The sequence below is a fragment of the Colobus angolensis genome, unplaced genomic scaffold (assembly GCF_000951035.1).
Source record: "Colobus angolensis palliatus isolate OR3802 unplaced genomic scaffold, Cang.pa_1.0 Scaffold361, whole genome shotgun sequence".
Classification (NCBI taxonomy): Eukaryota; Metazoa; Chordata; class Mammalia; order Primates; family Cercopithecidae; genus Colobus; species Colobus angolensis.
The window spans coordinates 1,245,407-1,257,567 of NW_012116944.1; positions in this window are offsets into that span (position 1 = coordinate 1,245,407).

Genomic DNA, 12,161 nt, shown 5'->3' on the forward strand with positions numbered 1-12,161 from the left:
TGCTGCTGATAAAGACCATACCTGAGACTGGGCAATTTACAAAAGAAGTCCAGCCATGTGGACTTATAGTTCCATATGGCTGGGGAGGCCTCACAATCATGGTGGAAGGCAAGGAGGAGCAAGGCACATCTTATGTGGATGACAGCAGGCAAAAAGAGCTTGTGCAGAGAAACTCTTGTTTTTAAAACCATCAGATCTTGTGAGACTAATTCACTATCATGAGAACAGCACGGGAAAGACCTGCCTCCATGATTCAGTTATCTCCCACTGGGTCCCTCCCACAACACCTGGGAATTATGGGAACTACAAGATGAGATTTGGATGGGGATACAGAGCCAAGACCATATCACTAAGTATTGGATAAGTGCTTACTATCCGTCAGGAAATAAGAAACAAACTCTCACTAACCATAAAAGAGTTTCTAATGCTAATAAATAGAACACAAAACGAGAAATAGTATCAGATCATATAGGTTTATTTTCAAATTAGCGGTATTTACTAGTGTTTCTCAAAACTGGAATCTATGTGCCCCTGTCCACAGATATATTTTTATGCAGAGTCTCTCTGTGAATTTTTTACATTTTTCTGAAAATCTTTCAAAATGAATTAATATAAACATATTATTGATTATTTTGGTGGTACAGTACATCTGAGTACCACCACAAGATTTCAGTGCCAAAGTTTACGTATTTGTACTTGTGATTATGATTGTGTGAAGTCCAAGTTGTGTCACTTTTATTTGTGCTTACTAATTAAGATTAAAAATAAGTGAAGCATTGAAGCCAACTAAATGCAAATTGATGTCAGAAGGCTGTATGAATAGTTGAAATAAAAAACAGTGGAAGAAGAATTTGAATTATCACATGGAACAAGGTAATCATAGGCATGCTTATCTCAAACAATGTAGGATGTTATGGGGGTCTCATATTCATGTTAAAGCAAGGAAAAAGAAATGCACCAAAGTGATGCTGTTTGTCAATTTTATTATTTTTTCTACTTAATTTGTAAATGTATTTTGTTCCCATTGTTATATAAATGACATAAGGTATAAGTTTATATTACACATTCTATGGCCTTTCTAAAGTCACTTGTTGGTTCTGACAGGTTTTTGTAGATTCTTTTGAACCTTCTGCATAAACATTTCATCTGCACATAGTTCATTTCTTCCATTCCAATCCAAATGGCTTTCTTCTTTCTTTCTTTTTTGACATATTGCACTGGCTAGTACGATGTTGAATGAAAATGATGACTTCACATTGATGAGAATCAACTTTTATTCTTGGTACAAGTCTGTCTTTCTTTGCCTATAGGCTCTCATCCAGCATCACTCTCTGCAGGCTTACAGAATGTTTGATCCACTGATCACATAACACTGCACAGACCAAAGGACCCATTTTAAAGCAAAGGAGGTACAGCGATGGGTATATGACCATGAGATCTACTGGTCATGTCTCATACTATACCATGCAGGAGCTGCAGAACTGAAAGAGTGGTGGAACTGTTTGTTAAAATGCCAGCTTATAAATGGTCCCCAGTGAAGATGAGATGCTGTCCCTGAGAATCTAGTATACACTCTAAATCAAAGACAATTATACAGTGCTGTATCCACAATTGGTAAAATCCATGGGCCAAGGAACCAAGGAACGAGAAAGGAATAACCCTGCTTCCCATCACTCCTAGTGATCTACTCAGGGGAATTTTGCTTACCATTCCCACAACTCTGAGTACTGCAGACAAGTAGGCAAGAGGGACAGGCAAGAGTCCCATTGACCTCCTTCTTCCGAGGCTCCTTCTACTGAGGGACCAGTTGGCAAGAAAAGAAATTAATTAACCCTAATTATTAGGTAATATGGTTGTTGTTACACTTGGAGGAAACACTATGAATAAAACAAAAAGACTGGTAGTCTAGAGTACAAGCTCTCAATGTGAGTTCAATGATTTTTTTTTTTTTTTAATCATTGTTTCCAACAGGGGCAGAGGGTCTCTCTGTATATATCCAGACCTGTTGAGAGAACACAGCTGTAATACATCAAGCATTTGTCTGCACATTCAAGGGCATGGAGGAGAGAGGAAAAGCAGCAGAAAGGTGACCAAAGCAGGGTGTATTCGTCCGTTCTCAAGCTGCTCTAAAGACTGGGTAATTTACAAAGGAAAGAGCTGTTAATTGACTCACAGTTCTGTATGGCTGGAGAGGCCTCAGGAAACTTAACGATCATGGCGGAAGGCACCTCTTCACAGGACGGCAGGAGAGGGAATGAGTGCAAGCAGGGAAAAAGCCAGACACTTATAAAACCATCAGATCTCATGAGATTCATTCATTATCATGAGAAGAGCATGGGGGAAACTGCCCCCAGGATTCAAGTACCTCTACCTGGTAATCCCCTTGACATGTGGGGATTATAGAGACCACAATTCAAGGTGAGAATTGGGTGTGGACACAGAGTGGAAACTATATCACAGGGTAAGAATGACTGGGATATTCAAGTTCATATAAAAGTTTTCATTATTCTGTCACTTATTAAGCAGCACAGTGCTAGGTGCATAGAGGGAAACACGGATCCGTAGGACAATGGCTTGTCTTCAGCACTAGTTACTTCACTAAAGTGAAGACTTTTGTGCTCTCATCTGTCTTGATTCACCTCTCCTGGTCATGAAGACCTGTCTTCCTAGAGGGTGTTAGGCTATTTCCTCTCTTTCTTACATTGTTTGTGTGCGTTGTTAGTCTCTCCACCTTCATGAGGATAGTTTCTTGCCCCTCTGTCTTCTTTACCGTTTTATACATAGCACCTAGCACATGCTTAACACATAGAGTTAACTATATTAAATTAATGGGTGACTTACCAATGGTAAAGCCGTAGAATGGAATGTCATTCTATTTAAAATCATTCTATAAGTGGATAATTACTAGTCATATATTATTAATTTGTAAATAACCAGGTTACTGATTAATACATACAATGTATTCTCATTTTTAAGAGTATGATAAAAATACATAAATAATCATGCCGGTTATCTGTGGAACATGGCAATAGGAGTGATTATATATTCTTTTCTGATAGTTTTAACTCTATTTTATATTTTTCTCTGCAATGGATATATATTGCTGTTTTTAAAAAGGATAAATTTATTTCTAATAATAAAATGCTAAACCACTCTATTGATACTTATTCTTATTGCCCATGTGGAAAAACAAAATCATTTGATCTATGACTGAAAGTGGAGTAACTAATATTTACCTCCAGGACTATAGTTCTCAGTTGGAGACAATTTTGCCCCCTCAGCAAGCATTTGGCAATGTCTGGAGATCATTTTGATTGCCATAATTTGGGATGCAACAGTTGTCAATTTAAGAGTATAGTAGGTAAAGGCCAAAGATGATGCTTAACATCTACTTTGCACAGGACAGCCTCCCACAACAAAGAATTATCTGGTCCAAATAGTGCTGAGGTTCAGAAACCCCATGCTAATATAATTAGTATTTTTATTCTGAAGGACTTCCAGATAATATAATTCAGGTTTTCAGCTTCAGCTTCTTTAGAGGAAGAAATGTTTTTAGTCACCAAACATGTAACTGCTCACTCTGGCTAAAGATTATTCTTGCATTTATTCAAAATGGAGTTCATAAAAATATATTTTAAAGATATTCCTTTATATTACAGCTATATGTAGGTGCAATTCATTGAGAAAGGAAAGGTGTTATAAAAAACAGCTATTAATGGATAAAGCAAAATTATATTGGCATTTTCATTTGGTAGCTTCTTAATAAGAGTAAATTATTGAGATAATAGTGAACCATTCAAGGCTGACCTAATGTTCAATAAGAAACAACTTCGTTTATTGTCAGTTATCCAAAGGAGGTTCTGGCGGCCAGGATTGCTGAACATTTCACAAGGAAAGTTTCTCAATCTCCCTTTGTAAATGTCTTTAAAAATACAGACTAGATGAGAATTTGGGCATCATCTCTGAACTCAAGTGCACTTAATTTATTTATAAATCACATTTATTAAAGACAAATTATATAATATAGAAGAGTCATAGAAACATGTTTGTACATATAGTTGCTGTTTAACTTAATTAATTGATTTCCATAATGTGTAATTTTGGGCAAAAGCAATAACATTGTAGAATCTTTCCAAGAGATTCACTTTCTATTGTCACAGACCGACAATTTCTCTCAAGTGGATGACTGCAAAGCATCCTAACTAGTCTTCCCACCTCTAGTTTATAATGCAGACATTGCTCACAAATCCAAGTAAATATCTCTGAGTGTTGGTTTCCTCAACTGCACAATGAGGATATTATCTGCTTCATAGAGTAATGCCAAGGGTTAAATAAAATGGCACGTATAAAGCACCTAAAGTAGTGATGAACACATAGTAGGTGCTCAATAATGAGAACCTAAAACAAAATAAAAGTGCACATGCTGATGGAGTGATGCATTTCACCCCCTACTCAGACATTTATGTTTTCATAATGCTATATTTGTATAAGCCTGTGTCTGAAATCCTGGGAATTTTCCAGACTGCAAGCACAATAAGCTCCAGCTCATGGGAGCATGAAAATTATTTACTACAACCTCTTTCCTATCTGTTCCATTTTCTGAACAATAAGACACCTTGGACTAGTGTAAACTACCATCTTAGGTAGAGATACCTTTTTTTATAAGTTGTTTGATTTCTGTGCAGTAAAATAACTAAGTGAATCAAAAAATAGCTTCCTTTCATTCACTTCCAGAGAAAATGGAAATATACTAATAGTATTGAGACTTACGCAATAATGTGTTCATCAGAAATTACGAACTTCTATTTGTTGAGGTTTATCTCTTTTCCTTTACCCCTCACAACAACGCTAAAAAGTGCCATTATTTACCCTGTTTTATGGATGAGAAACTCGGGTTCTAGACAGATTGTGATTTACTCAGTGTCACATGGCCATAAGCTACATGGTTTAGATTTAATTTCAGGTTTCTCTGACTTGTATGCAGACTGTCTCTCAGCAGAAATGTATTAGGAGGAAACTAGATAAGCTAAAATTTCTTTAGTCTTCCCAGGAGTAATTAAAGGTTGACAAGAAGTTAAAGTTTTCATCTGGACCAAAGAAAGTTCTTTTCTTTTTTTAAGAACTCAAAATAGTTGACTGACTCATGAGCTCTCCCAAGTCATGCTAAATTTTCAGGGTGTTGTTTTTGCCTAAATTTTCTCTCTTCAAAGCTAATGATTTCCTCCTCAGTGCTGATGTAGTTTTGTGCTAACCCAAAGGAAAGAAAGAATTACCCAAAGAGATATAAACTATAGCTTAAATCTAGACTCTATGTATGTTTGTCTGAATTCACATTCCCTGGCCCAGTCATAAGTCTTCTCTTTCCTTTTTCTCAGTGGTAGACCATATTCCTTGAAGTCAGTTACAGTAAAATCACATTTCATTGCTGGAATAAGCTACATGCAACTAAGGAATAATAAAAATCATAGCTACCCCAAAACTCTTAAAATACCTAATAAATGGTATGTGAACATTTTGAAAAGAAATTATTGTTTCCTTAATTTCCCCTCCAATCATGAGAGTCATTTCCCCCATCTTTGCTTATCCTGGCAGCTATTCAAGACCAGCTTTCATTGCTATTCACTCTCTTTATTATATCTGCAACATGTTTGAATAGTCATAGTTCTGTGCTCAGCTTTGTAATTAGATGGAGTGATGAAAATAACTTTTACTTGAGTCCAATTTTCTCTGTATAAAAATAACTCTTTGAATCTTCTGATGTAATAAATTATAGAAAACTTTAGGTAGGATTGGTTCTAAAATTGGAGTCTGATTAAGGCCAGATGCCTCAAAACGGTATCAGAACCATCTTTCACATTGTATTCTTTCATTGTAGACTCAGATGCTATGCCATAATTAACCTCATTGGTTCTGCAAATTTGAAGATTTATGGTGGATGACCAGTAGGACATAGCTATCATCTTACACAGCAAATTATGTCCAATAATTACTCTGCCTACCAAATAGCTAATTTATAAAATTGAGGATTGGGGGATGAAATTCTCAAGCTTCTTTCAGGTCTGCTATTTATTTACCTCAGTTTCCATACACAGACATATAACACAATATATTAAAATGAAATTTTGAATTTGGGTCTCTGGCTTTTAAAAATATCACATTTTCTAAAATTGTGTCAGGAGAGAAGATTCTTATCTCCTCACTCAGCTTACTAAAGGCATTACATGGCATTAGAGTTAATAACTTGATCCAACAATAACAACACTAGTAAATAATTTACATCTTCATAGCACTATAAATTACAAACTAAATTTGGGATAGCAAACTGAAATCACTACAAGGCTAGTCAAGTGACCTAAATGGGTGAAGCTGGATGAGGATGTGGAAAATGAGACAAGGTAAGCATCAGAGTTTATACACTGGAATATCTGAGGCAATTCAGCAATATACTAGATAGCTCTTTTTAAAAAAATTCTCATCCAAATCCAAAGCTATGAGATCTGAATGAGTACCAAACCTCTCAACGACTGGAAGATTATCCATAAAAGTCCCTGGGAAGAGAGAAATGACCCCAAAGAGTCAAGTTGCCTTTATTCCCTACAACTCCCTCTGTGTTCCAGGGACGCCAGGGCTCCTGGGCCAGCCTTTATTAGGAAACTGCAAAAGAACTGGAACATTTCCTTGCTGAAGCACAAAGGCCCTTTGCCTCTTTTGTTGGCTCAGAAGCTTCAATCAGTTTCAGAGTTTCAAAGGTTCAAACAGCGGAGTTCCAACTGGGCTAGGATTGAGTAGTGTCCGGGGTACTGAGTAGGAAAGTGAATGTCTCTGCCCACTCAGTAACCCCAAGTTGGTGAAATCTTCCTATGAAGGTCACAACATGATGTTTTATGATTTGAGCCATCACAAGAGCGGCAGAGAACAGGGTGGTGAAATATCAATTTACCCTTCACTTTCAAACAACTATTTATTACTTGGCAACCTTTGAAATAACATAAACAACCATTCTTAAGGACTTACCAAAACCCATTCTTTAGCATCATACATTCAGAGCAGGCAGCTTCCTTTGAAAGTTATAAAAGAGTCAGGCTAGCCTAGCTGATAGTTAGAGAGCCAGTGATGGACAGACATATAAAAGCCAAGTTAAGTGAAAGGGAAAGAGAAATGAACCATTAGAAAGAGACATGGCAACTCGAAGAAAAGTCATAGAGGAAGAACTGGGGAAAACAAGCTCCATTGTTTGTTACCCTCAGCTCTTAGCCAAGTCAGGGGGAAGATGGAAGATGATCAGCATACAGAAAACACACTTATTGTCAGCTTTTGTTACACTCCATTATGGTTAAGAGACCAGATAAACTTTTATTCTCTCTTTAATATGAAGAGGAGGGCAATTATTTATAAAGGACAGTTACAAAGAAGTGCTTTAGCGCCAGATATAACCCATTAACATCCCCTGGCAGACTTCAATTACCCAATCCCCACTTATATAAATTAAAATACCGATTCCTTCAGTTATTTTTGTTAATCAATTCCACAGATATCTATCACCTACTCTCTCTACTATGGGCTAGCCACTGCACAAGGCACGAGTGATATAAAGATAAATGAAATGTTAACCTTGTACTCAAGTAGACTATAGACTAGGGGATAAGGAAAAACACCACACCAGTAATGGCAGTATGGAAAGTGGCAAGAGCTCAGCCTTCAGACCCAGATAGAAATGGATTTGAATCTGTACTATGCCACCTCTTAGGTAGCCTCGCTAGCCAAACCTCAGTTTTCTCACTTGTAAAATGGACACAACTTTACATATAATATAGGGCACTTCTATGAACCAGGAATACCATTTGTCAAATAAAATAGGTATTCAATAAATGGGCATCAGTTTGTGCTGGTTACCTTGTGTTTGTCTTTCTAGATTCACACTCTACTTTTCTCAATCCTATTCTATGATGTAGGAGCTAGGAGACTGACCTTTACAGATTACATATATTATGAATTACATCAGTCTCCATTTATTCTTTCGCTTCTGGTTGGATTCAGTTCATTGAAGTCATTGGCAGTAGACTGGAGGACATGAGGAATGTGAGGCTGAGTATGTATTTCCCAGGTTCCCTCATTGCAGAGTTGCTGTGGATCTTTCTACAAAGGGTCACAGCCTTCATAAGGCTCAGGCATTCTTTTTGGCTTGTATTAACTACTTCTTTTTTCTTCATCAAGCTTAGGGTGGAAATACTTTCTGATGCTACTAGTACGAGGGTGGTACTGAACTATCTATTGTTGGTTCCCCTAAATCCCGACAATTCCTTTGTTTTATTAAACTCTCCTCAAATTGTCCAGTTGGAGTATGCTGTCTGTTTCCTGCTGAGACTCTGATAGATACAAGTGTCTTTACTAGTATAGATAGCAAGGTACTATGAGAATAGAGGATAAACAAATAAAACCATCCTGGAGGATATTGGAAACAGTTCTAGGGGGAGGTAGTATCTAAACGACCTTCTGACAATGAATAGGAATAAGCAATGTGAAAAAAAAAAGCAGGAAGAGAACATTCTGGGCAGAGGAATACCATATGCAAAGGTTCAGAGGCAAAAACAAAAAGCAAAAAACAAAAACCCTACTACATTGTGGGGGAATTTCAAGCTTAGCTAGAGCACAGAATAAGAGATAGAAGGCTGACAGATGAAGCTGAAGAAGTAAATTGAACCACGGTCACAAAAGACCATGTGTGACTTTTTCCTCCAAGTAGTGAGATATTATTAAAAAATTTTAACCTAGGTTAAAACATGATGACATCGCATTTTAGAAAGTGATACAGAGACAAGATTAGAAAGGGGAAAGACTGGAGACAGAAATATCAATAAGCAATTTTGGTGAAAAAAATAAGGTAGCCAAATGGGGCTTTTTCTTCCCCTTTCCCCTAAACAACTAGTTGTTAAACATTGATTAGGACCTCATTAAAATGGGAAGAGTCCCTTCCCTCAGCTGCTGCCAAGGTACTCGGTCCTTCTGAAAAAGCTAAGGCCACATTGGAGTGAGGCACTCCAACTGCAATGTGGTGAATGTGAGTCTTCAGCTGCCTGCTACCGTGCTACTTCATCTCGCAAGTAGTACTGTGGACCGGCGGCTCCGGTCACACTTTTACCCAAGATTGTCTGCATCTACTGGGTCCTCATTCTGCAAGACAATGAGGTGACCATCACGGAGGATAAATTCAATACCCTCATTAAAGCAGCTGCTGTAACTGTTGAGTCCTTTTGGCCTGGCTTCTTTGCAAAAGCCCTGGCCAGTATGGGCAGCCTCCTTTGCAATGCAGGGGCTGCTAGATTGCTCCAGCAGTCTGCACTGCTCAGGAAGGAGGTCCTGCCCCTTCCACCACGGCTGTCTCAGCTGAGGAGAGGGAAGTGGAAGCAAAGAAAGAAGAATCTGAGGAGTCTGATGAGGACACGGGCTTTGGTCTTTTTGACTAAACTTGTTTTATAACATGTTCAATAAATAGCTGAACTCTTAATAAACAAAAATATATAAATACATAAAAAAAGGAATACCTCTGATAATGATGGTAAAATTTGAAGTCTGACTTGTGTAAACGATGACACCACCACACCGTGAAGAACCTAGCCGAGAACTAACAGGCAAACTAGAACTGCAAGGCAAATTCCAGGACCTGAATGGAAAGCAAGTTAGAAGGATCAGTGGGATGTCCATGAGGAGCCATGTAAAGATGGACAAGCACAATGGCACTGAGAGGAGAATCTAAAACATCTGAAGTTGCAGGTAATCGAGGTTGCATATTGGTAAAGAAAAATTCAGGTAGTCTCTAGACCAGGAATCTGAAACCAGGAGCATCACAACAATGGAAGATGATTCAAACATTAAGATGAGGGTGGGGGATGTTGCATCAAAGCAAAGCCAGAGCCAGAAAGCTCTCAAAATGGTTGTGTGGCTTCTTGCTAGTTTCTATAAAAGAAGGCTTCCATTTCCTTGCTGGGGAATTACACTGGAATATGTTGCCACCCTCACCATCAAGGTATCTTCCAACGAGTAAGGAAGATCAGAGTTTAGGAAAACATCCATGTGAGATGTGAGATGAAGTTGTGGCACGGGCAACTACTGATCAGGTGTAGTCTTTGAACTCATACTCCCATAGTTCAAAAAGTCTTGCAGCCTGTTGCCCAGGGGGTAGAAGACAAAGACAAGCCAATGGGCAACTCTTTGATTCCTTTAATTATGGTGGACAGGACTGGCTGCATTGTTTGTGGAGCCCAGTGCAAAATGAAGTGGTAAGAAAGTATTAAGTATTTCAAGATGGCAACAGCAGAACCATAAACTAAGCATATGGCCTGTGAAGTTGGCCCTCATGATTGGGTCACTTTGGTAATGATGAAAATTGGCTGAACATATTACCTTCTTCTCTTCTGTGTAGATCCTTTCTTGTATTATTCACCACTTTGGAAGACACAGAGATACTGACTCTTTGGCTGGTGACCATAGATCTGGTAAGTGCAGACTCTCTGGAACTAGGAAACTTAAGACTGAGAGAAACATGATTTCAATGACATCCGGCTAATGCAACATCATAGCAAATGGCAAAAGCTATGAGAACGTGACTCTTTCCAAGTATAACTAGTTGAATAGGCTAGATGATGTAACAAACAATGCAAAATTGTCATGAATGCAGAACATAGAAGCTTCTTTCTGGCCCACATATAATCCAGTGAAGGCCAGGGGGCTTTAGTTCCACATAGTTAGAGACTGAAGGCTCTATAGTCTTGTTGATCCTCTTTCCTCTAGGGCCTTAGTCAACTCCATTTAGTTGGCGGATGGGGAAATAGAACAAGCACCCAGTTTAGGAGGTCTTCATGGCCCAAGACATGAAGTGGTACCTTTCAATTCTATTCAATTTTCTTTGGTTCAAACTCAGTTGTGTGACCAACCACATCTACCGCAAAAGGGACTTGAAAGTGTGGTTTGGTGCCCACAAGAAAATTAATGCAGTTTATTGATGGCGCCAGTTACTGATGAACATCAACAGTCTCGCCTGCTTAAAGGCTATTAGTGGTAGCTCAGGTCCACATGAATTCTGTTTAAGAAAATTATTTCCTTCCTTCTTTCCTATATTAAACAGATTTTTGTCATAAGCTTGCAATGTGCAGGCATGTGCTAAATGCATGGGATTATAATGATGATAATACACAGAACCTATTCTCATAGAGAACTAGTCACAAACAGAAAAATGGCAAAAAGAGGGCAATGTATCTGGTGCTTGCTTTAGATGGTGTTGCCTCTGGACTGATATGGCTCTGGCTCCTCAGATTGGAGCTCCTTAAAACAATGCTAGATTCTCAGTATCTATGTGTTGGGAGAGTTGATCCCTTCGAGCTCTGGCATTTTAAGAGTTTTATGTTCCTGAAACTAAGAAGAGACAGGAAACCAGGTAAGAAGGCTAGGCAGGCATCAGGAATAATGTGAATGAGAGTTAGCAACTGGAATTTGGGGTAAAATGTGGTACAATAGAGAGCCCACTGGGATAGTAACTTGGGGGGTATTTTATGACTTAAATAAACATGACTTTATTATGGTTAAGCAGTTAAGTGGATCTTCACGGTAGCTGGAGCACCGTGCCTATACTCTCAAATATGCAGAAGTCCTCAAACTTTGGAGTACTTAAGAATCATATCAGGAACTTTCAACAAATTCATATTTCCTGGCCCCAAATTCCATATACAAAAGGCAGGAATCTAGAATATGTTTTTTTAGCAAGCACTTCTAGATGATTCTGTTTCAGAAACCTTGAGATTGAGATTACATGTCCCAAACAGCTGCTGACTGTGGTAAAGCTCAGCGGAGTCAGACTTCCGCGTTTTTTTTCACTCCTGTAAGGTGTCATGTGGTAGATCAGAGGTGATCAGCATCCTTCTGTCTCAGTTTTTAAGTGTCTTTGTGCTATGACTTGCCACTCCTACTCCCATTCCTATCACCTTTTTAGTGCTGCCAGCATTTACAGAGAAGTTATGAGAAGAAGGGAGATTGCAATAAAACTTTCTTCTGGATCCTGGTGTTGGCACACATTTGGACAAAAATTAAAGGAGACAAATGAGTCTATGAGACAGCTGGTTCTTAACATCTGGCTAACACTGTGGGCAACACATCTGGATTCAAGGCTC